The sequence below is a fragment of the Arachis hypogaea genome, chromosome 9 (genome assembly GCF_003086295.3).
Source record: "Arachis hypogaea cultivar Tifrunner chromosome 9, arahy.Tifrunner.gnm2.J5K5, whole genome shotgun sequence".
Lineage (NCBI taxonomy): Eukaryota > Viridiplantae > Streptophyta > Magnoliopsida > Fabales > Fabaceae > Arachis > Arachis hypogaea.
Genome location: NC_092044.1, coordinates 94,929,247 through 94,940,000, shown reverse-complemented (window position 1 = coordinate 94,940,000; position 10,754 = coordinate 94,929,247). Strand labels below are relative to the sequence as shown.

At 24.5% G+C, this 10,754-nt stretch overlaps 1 long non-coding RNA gene across 1 annotated transcript; it reads left to right on the top strand.

Annotated features, from left to right (window-relative positions):
- Window positions 1-3,496: 3,496 nt before the first annotated feature.
- Window positions 3,497-4,565, top strand: LOC140175341 (uncharacterized). Its single transcript, XR_011865927.1, has 2 exons — window positions 3,497-4,026; window positions 4,152-4,565. It is a non-coding gene; the product is annotated as an uncharacterized lncRNA (long non-coding RNA).
- The last annotated feature ends 6,189 nt before the right edge of the window (window positions 4,566-10,754 follow it).

Here is a 10,754-nt window from a genome sequence, read left to right as displayed (position 1 = left end):
AATTTAATACTTTACCCTAAAATATATAAACAACTCTATTTGATATGTCTATTATTTATTGAGGCCTGCTACACATACAAGCCTTTTTGGCTTACAAGCTATACAAGTTGCTCCAAGTCCAAGAAAAAAACACGCGCTCCTTCAACAACACGTTCACTCTTCGTCTTCTTCCTCAATCAAAACGCAAACTATCAAGAAAAAAACACGTGTCCTTTCCACAACACGTTTATTCTTCCTCTTCTTCCTCAATCAAAACGCAAACCATTAAGATTCAAGGGGCATTCAAAACAAACTACTACGATTTTGCAGAAAAGTTCTAACTCCTCGCGAAGAGTAGAAGAAATCAAGAAGAAAAGATACAAATCTCCATAAAAAATCACCAGAAAAAAGGAAGAAAGATTATTCAAGGTACTGTTTTACTGTTTTTCTAGGTTTTTCTTCTAGATTGTCTCTGCCATGTGATTCATCCTTAACCAGCAAAACATTAAAAGATTTCAAGAAGAAATATACTGTCTCCCCTTGTTTTGTGTGTATTTCTTAAATCCTTTGGATGTATTTCTGTAATCCTTTGGGTGTATTTCTGTAACCGTTTGGGTGTATTTCTGTTATCGTTTGGATGTATTTCTGAAGTTCCATTATCTTCAAAACGATTTCAAAACTTGATTTCAGAAACCATGAAAATTGAAAAAAACGAAACAAAGAGAGAACGCATGAAGGAGATCTAACAAATTTGGCAAGAAACTCGAAAAAAGAAACGAAACCTTTTGAAAAAGGAAGTTATATATTTGTGCGTTAATTAATTTGAATTGATTTAAAATTCTATTAAAAAGACACGTAACAAGTAATGTGTTTAATGGATAGATTTCGTTCAGACTTGTAAAACTTGTAAATCCAAATCACTTATACGTAGAGATTAATCCTTATTTATGATCTTGAAGGACCTATTTGATATTTCTTCAATACGAAATAAAAATCTTTAAAGATCTGATTATTATTTTCCTCTACTTTGTATCTATATCTCCACGTCTCTTTCATAACGTATACATCAACCAAAGCTTCCTATCACTTTCTCGGTTGTCTCATGTTTGCAATAATACGACTTTACCGGGATGATTTTACGTACCGAACATGTATTAATGGAGATTTAGATTTGGATTGACTTATTCTTAAGAGAAGGATACGATATATTTATTTGACTTTATTATATGTATAAGCACAATTTAATAAAATAAACAAACTTACATGCATGTATATATAATAAAAATATAAAATATTGAGCAATGTTATATAATCAATAAAATTTGTTTTTTTTATTATTAATATTTAGTCAATAAAATTATTTTTATATTAAATTTTAAAAATTAAATCTTAAATTTTTATAATATAAAAATAAAATATTGACTAATAAAACATGTTATTTCTCTAACATTTTTCTAAAATACTAAAATAATTGAAATATTAATTTACGGGTTAAATATAATTTTAGTCCTTATGATTAAAATTATGTTAAAATTTAAAGACAATTTTATATGCAAAAAATGTTAGAAATTAAAAAAGTTTTTTACTTAAATCATAGAGACTAAAATCATACTTTTTTTTAAACAAAAAAGTTTAACACACTGAAATAGAGCAACAAGCAAACAGACGCGGTAAAAACAAACTTAAACACAAAGATTATCAATCTCCTGTAATGCCATCAACAACCAACAGGATCGATACTAGTCCACTCTTTATAGTTCAAAAACGTTCTTCGTTATATGATCTCAACACTTGCTTCTTTATTGTTGAAAATTCTGTCATTGCGTTCCAACCAGATGTTCCAAATCACTGCAAAGAATCCAGTCAGCCACATCTTCTATTCCTCTTTTCTATTAGACATGCCAGTCCAACTCTCAAACAGGCATTTGATAGTTCTTAGGACAGGCCAAACTCTATGAAAACACCTCAACCAAGCACACCACATCTGTCACATAAATTCACATAAAAGAAATAAATGATAACAAATTTCATCTCCTTTTTACACAGGACACATATATTGTCACTCTGATGAATAACGCCTAATCTACTCAACATCTCTTTATTCACCCTACTGACTAGAACAAACCACCCAAAAAGTTCAACTCTAGGAGGTACCAACCCTTTTCAAATTGGACTTATGAAACTATAGCTCGTAATCTCTTTTGAAAGGGTCTCCGATTGCAACACCTGCACAAAAGAGTTAGTAGAAAAAACACCTTTATTATGAAATTTCTAAACAAGATTATCCTCTCTACCAGTTGATAGCTTCACTGGCCTTAACCTATCATGAAGTTGATGAACAAGTTCCAACTCCTATTGGAACAACTCTCTCCTCCAATGAAAATTTCAAATCCACTCTAACCAATCCCAAAATCCACAGTCCTTTATCACAGATTCTTGTTGGTTTGAAATAGATAAGAGCCTTGAAAACTTGCTTTCAGAGGATCACTTTGAACCCAATTATCTTTCCAAAACAGAATTTTTCTTCCATTTTCTACTTCCATCGCCAACCCACTAATAATTTTATCTTTCACTTGTTGTTCTTTTATATTCAACTGATGGATGTCTTTTCACATTCCACCCTTTACTAGTAAAGTCTGATTTGATACCATTACATTAGGATTTAAATTGTTACAAGAACAAACAATCTTCTTCCACAATAGACAGTCCTCTTTTAAAAATTGCCACTACCACTTAACGAGAAGCGTTGTATTCTTCAGCACTACATCTTCAACTCCCTATTTTTCAACTTTTTTTGATGCCTGAACCACTTCCCACTTCATTAGAGATATACTATAATTATAATCCTCCTTACACCACATAAATTTCTTCTATAATACAATCAACTTATCAACAACCACCTTTAATATCTTGTATAAGTTAAGATAATAGATCAGTAACAACAAAATCGTACTTAATCTTTAGTTTAATTTAAACTATATTAGCTTTTAATTTGAACCGATTTGCAGCACAACAAATAAGGGGAAGTAGTTTCCACTTTGAATAATGAAGCTAAGTTCCACTCTATTGTACTTATCCATAATATTCAGCTGCCAAACTTGTACTAAGCCGTACCTGCATGCATACGCGTAAATCTTTGAATACAATGAGGCATCAAACAAGCACACCGATTGCGTGATATTGAAAACGTTGACAACATACTTATTGGTATACAAATCCGATCCGGATCCGACATGCGATCAAGATTATCCGCATTCGATTCGCAGTATTATTAGATTCGATTTGATTCAATTTGTAGTTAAATAAGATATTGAATCGCAGATTTCACATTTGTAATTATGGATCCGTATATCCACAAAATAAATAAATAAATAAAAATATATACCTTTTCACTGGCAATTGAAACAATAATCTAATTAATTACTGGACACAATAGTAATAACAATTTATTTATTTATTTGGGGTATAAGTATCAATATATAGTTTGTTATCGTTCTCTCTAGCTTATCACTACTAAGCGGTGTGGCAAGATTTGTTTAATTTGGCAAGATTGGCTTGATTTGTTTATTTTTTATCTTTTTATCAGATATATTTGATATCTGATTTGTCATTTGTATTTGTAATTTGTAGATGGGATCGTATCTGAATATAAAAAATGTAAATACTTAATTTAATTTGAACTGATAATTTTAATTTGGATCAGATCGATATTTTGTCTATATTCAAATTGATTTCATTTGAATGTCTTATTTGATATATGTACATTACAGGTATGACAACTCCATTGGTGATACGTTTATCTTGAAACTATTCGTCCCAGGATCACATAGAGAAAAGTCAAGTCAATATACATTTTATTAAAATTAAAATAGAAGAAAGAAAAAACATATTGTTGAGCTCGCCAACTATAAATACCCCCGCTATAGATTGAAATTCATTCATGTCGAAAAATAATAGTTGCAATTAGCCAAAAAGAAAGAAACTACAAAGTCACACAAATCTAGCTTAGGGATTTAGAAGAGGCAAACATGAGTACTGGTTGCGAAGGTAAATAATATGTTTATATTAATTAATATGCATACTCTATAATAAGTCATGATTTTTTTGGTGTCTCTATAATAAGTCATGATTAATACATACTATATGTTTATATTGAATTGGATTGTGTGCAGGAAAGAGTTCATGGCCCGAATTGGTTGGATTTGAAGGAACAGTGGCAGAGGCAAGAATTGAGAGGGAAAATCCGTTGGTGAATGCTATAATTGTGCCTGAAGGAAGCATAGTAACCACTGATTATCGATGTGATAGGGTTTGGGTTTGGATCAACAAAGCTGGAATTGTTAAAAGGGTTCCAATTATTGGATAGAACACTCTGATCTTCTTTTCCTATATAATATATATAAAATAAGGAATTTAATTTCTTTCCAAATTCCAGTATGTATGCATGTTGTTTCATATGGAAAATAAGTTAGAGATGAGGAAGGTCGTCAATAACCTCCTTTCTAAATTTTGATTGTTTTTATTTCAATAAAGATAAATGGTATCAAAATAATGTCATTAATTAAAAAGCCTTCTCTTATGAACTACTTTTAATTTGCAAGCATGTATTCATCATCAACTAGTGTTGATTTGAAAATAATAACGTTGACTTTCCATTCTTGTTCATGGTTTGTGCTAAGTACACACACACGCACAAACATATATATAGGACTTTTTTGTTCTATGAATTTAATTAGTGGTGGAAATCCTCCAGTAGGTTAATTTTCATTATATTGAGAATTTATTGCGGCTTTCATATTTTAATTAACCTTACAAAGTATGTTAGATGATCAATATTTTTTCTTATATTTGATTTGTATTTGAACTAATATTTTTTTTAACTCAAAGTGTTGGTATCTACTATTTTTCGAATTACCATACTCTACTGGTATTATTTTTCTCATTTTATTAATTAACGATGATGTTATGATAGTGACTATTGCATATTAATTTTTTTATTTGCGCTTTGACTGCTACATATATATGCATGGAAGAAGACAAAAGATCTATTTTTCATTTTCTGGTTTTTTTTTAAGCTGTCTTGTTCAATATTTTCCTTTAATTTTCTTTTCTCTATCTATATGTTAGTAATTGGATATGTCTAAAATGAGCACAACAATTATGTATTTATTCGATGCGTCACATTTATATAAACCATTAGATTTAATTAGATGAAAATCAATGGCTAATATGAAAGAAGAGCATTGATGAACTCTAATAAATACAGAATATCTTAGTATATAAATAAATATTTTAAATGACAATACTCTAATACGTAATACTTTAAATGGCAACAAAATTTTTTATACTTAAAAAATTAAAAATAAAATATATAAATACAAAAATATTAGTATTTTTTATTCAATAAAATTAATTATTATACAATAAATTTTTATAATATTTAAAAATTATATTAAAATAAAAATTTAAACTGTAACATAAAAATATAAAATAATTAAAATTTTATTTTATATTACTTAACAAATAATTAAATTATTTTATTAAAAAATTTATTAATTAACTAATTTTGTTAAAGGTATTATTATATAAAATAATTTTTCATCAAAATATTTTAAAAATATAATTTATTTAAAATATTATATATAATACATGAAAATATTAACTTTTTTCATTTTTTTAGAAAAATGGAATAAAAATAATATAATTCTAAATACATGCCTATCACATTATATATTTAATTATATTAGTAAGATTTAAACTAATCAAATTTACGTAATTAAAAATATAAAACATATAAATACAAAAAATAATATTTTTTTATTAAAATTAACATTTAAAGTTTCATATATATATAATATTTAAAATTATATTTTTATAATAAAATTATTTTTTATTTTTATTATTTTCAAGTATTTTTTTATTGTTTTAGTTAAATTTTTTATTCTCTAGCTCGACCAAATATATATATATATATATATATATATATATACTAGCGGCTCAACAGGCACGGCCTGTTCAGCCGCTTTTCTATTATTTTTAAGAAATTAATTTTATTTTTTTGTTAATATATTATTTTCTCTTTAAATCTATTAGATAAGTATTTTTTTTATTTTAATATTGATGTGATCTTATTAAAAAATGATTTTGTTAATATTTTTAATAATTTTTTATTATAAGAAATAAAAAAAGTGTTTGATATAGTAAAGGGATATAATAAAAATATAAAGTAATAATTTTGAAAAATAACAAAATTAAAGATAATTTAAAAAAATTAAATATAAAATTAAAAAGAAAATTAAAATATTTTTTATCAATTAGAAATATGCATGAAGATAAATAGTGTTTTAAATATAAATTTTTATCTTGACTTCAAATTAAATACTATTAAAAAATAAATAACTAAACTTAATACCGTTTATAAATAGTTAATTTGTAAATAATGCTTTTAAATTTTTATTTTGATTTTATTACCTATAATAACAACATACTAAATTTGTTTAATATCTTATTTAATTTAAATTTATAAATTTTATACGTTCTAAAAGTTAATTTGAAAATTTGGATAAAAATTTTAAATGCTTTATTTCTTACTTCTTTTAGCGAAATTTCAACAACTCATAAAAGTTAATATAATAAATGGTTATAAATCGAAGTGATAGACAAGATTAAAAGTTGCGATAATAATACGGTAATAATTAATTACGGTCGGGTGAAGAGAAGGTGGAAGGAGAAGGAAAAAATGAGAAAGGAAACCAAGAAAATATAATAATGGTGATGAGACAATGACAAGTATGTGTTTAGAGAGAGATAGTAAGAGAAAGAATAGTGTTTAATATAGTAAGGGGATATAATAAAAATATAAATTAAAAATTTTAAAAAATAATGAGATTAAAAAAATCTAAAAATTAAATATAAAATTTAAAAAAATAAAATATTTTTTAACAATTGGAATTATGCACGAAGATAAAGAGTCTTTTGAATATAAATTTTTATCTCGGTCTCAAATTAAATACTATTAAAAATAAATAATTAAACTTAATAACGTTTATAAATATTAAATTTGTAAATAATATTTTTAATTTATATTTTGATTTTGTTACACGTAATTTTTAATTGACTAATATTGAAGCGGTTATATAATTATTTTTATGGTCAATAAATCTGACAGTTTTTCAAAACTCGAAAAGTTATTGATAAGAAGATGTATAATGAATTATGAATGATTTTTTCTAAATACACAATTTTTATACTCTCCTATTTTTTTTATTAATTATTCTTACAATTTGATATTTAAAACGAAAAAAATAAGCATTCATATTTCTTCTATCTTTCACTATTTATAAAAAAATGAAGGCCTCTTCATATTTAGATTCATATTTTGACCTACCACTTAAAAGTTAAAATATATGAAGACAAATATGAATATTCATGACATTTAAGTAAAAATTATTTTTTGTAAATAACTAACATATATTTTGGTTTATGTATACTCCTTTTAAATTAGGATAATGTTATTATCATTTTTTAAATTATATTTTTTCTGATAATATATATACCTCTCTATTGCGAGCTTTTATAATTTAATATTTAAAGATTTTTTATAGAAATTTTAATTTTAATAAAATATGATATAAATAAGATCACATCAATATTAAAATAAAAAAATACTTATCTAATAAATTTAAAGAGAAAATAATATATTAACAAAAAAATAAAATTAATTTCTTAAAAATAATAGAAAAGCGGCTGAACAGGCACGATAGTGCCTGTTGAGCGCTAGTATCAAATAAAAAGAAACTGTTTTCTTTCTGCATCAAATTGATAAGACAAAAAAAATATTTCTTTCTATATTAAATTTATAAAAAAAAAGACATAGTAGTATTTTCATATGTCAAAAGTTGAGAATAAATTAAAAAGGCAGATAAATGATTGAAAATATAGATTAGATAAGTAAACTAAAGAGAAGAAAAGATATAAGTAGATGTTATATGTGAAAATAGTAACCGCTGTAAGACTAAATGAAATTAACAACTGCAGTTGACGAAGGCAATGAAAGAAGACGAAGGTGAGAGTGTTGAAGAAAGGAGAATAATAGAATAGCAAGAAAAATACAGAAAAGTAAAAACTAAATTACTGAAAGGATAACGTACTCAAAACAAAAGGATATAAATTAAAATTAATATAAAATTAAACAAAATATGAACATGATAAAGAATGAAGACAATGACAGAACAAACGATATAAAATAAAACTAACAAAGCATGAAGATATTGATAGAACAAACGATATAAACTAAAACTAACATAGAATTAAACAAAGCATGAAGATGATGAAGAATGTGAAGATATCGATATTCATACCAGTCTATTTTCTTTTTATTTATTAACAATTTACAGACTGTCTTACATTTTTTAAAATTGTCATTTTAGTGGGAAGTTATTGAATTTTTCAAAATAAATTTTATGTCTATTTTGTCATTATAATTTAGTTTCCAAAATAGTTTATTGTAGGATTAATATAGTCCAAAAAATTGGACACCAAAATCATAGTCAACTCTTTGTATTGGCTTTATATATTGTTGTTAGACGTATAATATATATATATATATATATATATATATATATATATATATATATATATATATATATATAGAAAATAATAAATTAAAACTTACATGGCTCATGAAATAGAAAAATAAAGAGAAGAAAATAATCATAAAGGTTGAAACAATAAAAAATGTATACCATAGTTCTTATCTTGCCACATTTAAATGTTATATGTCAATCTAATAATTAATAAAAAATAATATTATCTAATGTAAAATAGATTAAAAATAAAAAAGAAATTAATAAAATCAATTAACAAAATTCTTATTTTAGGTCGCCAAATTATTTGAAAAATCAATTAACAAAGTTTTTATATTGCTACATTTATTGTGTTATCTGTCAAACTAATAATTAATAAAAAATAATATTGTGGTAGACAAAATTAATAATTTAATTTAGTTTTAAAGTAAATATTTATGTATTCAAATTTCGAACATAATACTCTACATAATCAATATTTTAGAAAATTAAAAAAATTATTACAAAGCATTTAAAAATAATTAACAAAATATTTATGAAACTTTTCATTCAATCATTAATAGTCAAAGACATATAAAAAAATAAAAACAGATATCAAATAAAAAGAAACTGTTTTCTTTCTGCATCAAATTGATAAGACAAAAAAAATTATTTTTTTACATTAAATTGATAAAAATAAAAGAAAATACAGTACTATTTTCATACGTCAAAAGTTGGGAATAAATTAAAAAATCATAGAAATGACTGAAAATATAAATTAGATAAGTAAACTAAAGAGAAGAGATATAAGTGAATGTTATGCGTAAAAGTAGTAACTCAATGAAATTTGCAACTGCAATGGATGAATGAAATGGAAGAGGATGGAGGCGAGAGTGTTGAAGAAAGGAGAAGAACAGAACAGCAAAAAATATAGAAAAGTAAAATCCAAACTGCAGTGGATGGAGGCAATGGAAGATGCGTTGTTATATTTATAGAAGTAACAAAACTGTTTTCATTTTAGTGGGAAGTTATTAGATTTTTTAAAACAAATTTTATGTCTATTTTGTCCTTATAATTTGCTTTATTAAATAGTTTATTGTAGGGTTAATATAGTCAAAAAAATTGGACACCAAAGTCATGGTCAACTCTTTGTATTGGCTTTATATATATATATATATATATATATATATATATATATATATATATATATATATATATATATATATATATATATATATATATATATATATATGAAACATTAGTGTAAATGTCATAATATTTTTAAAATATTTTTATTTTTTTGTATTTATATATTTTATATTTTTAATTACGTAAGTTTGATAAGTTTAAGTCTTACTAATATAAGTAAATATGTAATATGATAGGCATGTTTTTATAATTATATTATTTATTCTGTTTTTAAAAAAATTAAAAAAATAAAAAGTTAATATTTTTATGTATTATATATAATATTTTAAATAAATTATATTTTTGAAATATTTTGATGAAAAAGTATATTATATAATAATATCTTTAATAAAATTAGTTAGTTAATAAATTTTAAATATAAATAATCTAATTATTTGTCAAATAATATAAAATAAAATTTTAATTATTTTATATTTTTATATATTATAGTTTAAAATTTTATTTAATATAATTTTTTAATATCATAATAAAAATATTTTACATAATAATTAATCTTATTGAATAAAAATACTCATATTTTTGTATTTATATATTTTATATTTAATTATTTATGAATAAAAGATTATGTTACCCATTAAAGTATTGTGTATTAAATTATTGTTATTTAAAGCATTTTTTTATGTATTAGGATATTCTGTATTTATTAGAGTCCATCAATACTCTTCTTTCATATAGCCTTTGATTTTTATCTAATCAAATTTAATGGTTTATATAAATATGACGCATCCAATAAAAACATAATTATTGTACTTAGGCATACCCTTTCTAATCTTTCTTGTTATGAGAATTGTTACGGCCTGACCTAGGCCACTTGCGGGTTAACCCGACCCAAAGATGAACCGACCCGAACGGTCGGGCACATACGGTTCACTACGCGACCTGGACACGCGTCCCTGGCAGCTCCCCACTACAGCTGGGAGGAAGCTTCGAGGAAGGTGGGCCTGTCCTTGAAGGGCCCACCTCTGACACGGTATAAATGGGGAAGGACCTGCCCTTCCCCCA